At 36.9% G+C, this 1,301-nt stretch overlaps 1 long non-coding RNA gene across 1 annotated transcript; it reads right to left on the reverse strand.

Annotated features, from left to right (window-relative positions):
• Positions 1–34: 34 nt before the first annotated feature.
• On the reverse strand, positions 35–1,295 carry LOC110035870. The gene is made up of 3 exons (XR_002295178.1): positions 779–1,295; positions 458–541; positions 35–342 (listed from the first exon to the last, which is right to left on the reverse strand). It is a non-coding gene; the product is annotated as an uncharacterized LOC110035870 (long non-coding RNA).
• Between the last annotated feature and the right edge of the window lie 6 nt (positions 1,296–1,301).

Below are 1,301 nucleotides of genomic sequence, written 5' to 3' on the forward strand. Positions count from 1 at the left end.
AAATTACTCATATATACAAACATATCAAGAAAAATAATCCTCACATTATCTAAAATTTCATTCAGTAAATGGTTACAGGTAAGAGTTAATTGGAGATTAAGAGTCATATAAGTCCATATCACCATAACTGCTAGATTATATTAATCAAACTGATTAAAATATACAGTGGAATGCACAGATAAGCATTAATTAAAGTTAATTAAGACGTAATTAAGATAATTATCGCTTTAATTAACTGGGTAAATACTGGCGCCATTCATCTGGAACTCCTCTTCTGAGCTTCAGCATTCTCACAGCAGCTGATGTCAGAGGAATGGAGAGTACATCATAATCTTTTGGAGCCTGTGTTAGTGATAAGATATGAATTCTAATTGCCCCTGATAAATGGAAAAAATTACAAAAAAGACCTATAATTGTTTAGAATGCAAGAAATGATAAATTATTTTGGTAGGGGTACCTTTGGAATTTTAATCAGCTTCATGTTTGCTTCCTCAGGGGACTTGTGACCTTTCTTTGAGTTGCATCTTATGCAGGCTGTGACCTTCAAGTTAGAGGAACAAAAATGAAAGAAAATTGTGTAAAACAATTTTTGAAGATTTATAATTTATAATTACATTTGAAAAGCTATGACTCATTTTCAATGTTTGTTTATTGTAATTTTGTTCATCACCGTCTCATAAAATCTAACCTGGTCTGCAGGGGCAGACTCGGGTAGATCTAGGGAGGGCAATTGAACCATCATCAAGGCTTTTCACATAAACACAGCAATCATACTCACATCGCCTGTAGCCAATCTGCATCATGCAGGAGTCAAACCGCTTGTACCATTGTCTTGGAGACTGTTTCAACTTTCAACCCATACAACGATTTCTTTAACCTGCAAACCAGATGCTGCTGTCCAGGCTGAGTGAACCCTTCTGACTGCTCCATGTAAATCTGCTCCTCCAAATCACCATGCAAGAAAGCAGTTTTAACATTCATCTGCTCCAAATACAAATCCCAAACAGCTATTAATGCAAGCACTGCCCTGATTGAAGTATGGCTGATCACAGGAGAAAAGATTTCATCATAATTTATCCCCTTTTGCTGCGAAAATCCCTTTGCAACTAGTCCAGCCTTGAACTTTTCCCCTTCTTTTTCTGATACTGTTGGTTTCCTTTTGTAGACCCATTTGCATCCAATGACATTCTTTCCTTCTGGAAGCTGAACTAGCTCCCAAGTGCGGTTTTTCTGCAAAGACTTCATCTCCTCAACCATTGCACCATCCATTTTTTTTTCTCCTAGCTAGTGATAGCTCCTTG

Source organism: Phalaenopsis equestris, unplaced genomic scaffold, assembly GCF_001263595.1.
Source record: "Phalaenopsis equestris unplaced genomic scaffold, ASM126359v1 Scaffold200437, whole genome shotgun sequence".
NCBI classification, from domain to species: domain Eukaryota; kingdom Viridiplantae; phylum Streptophyta; class Magnoliopsida; order Asparagales; family Orchidaceae; genus Phalaenopsis; species Phalaenopsis equestris.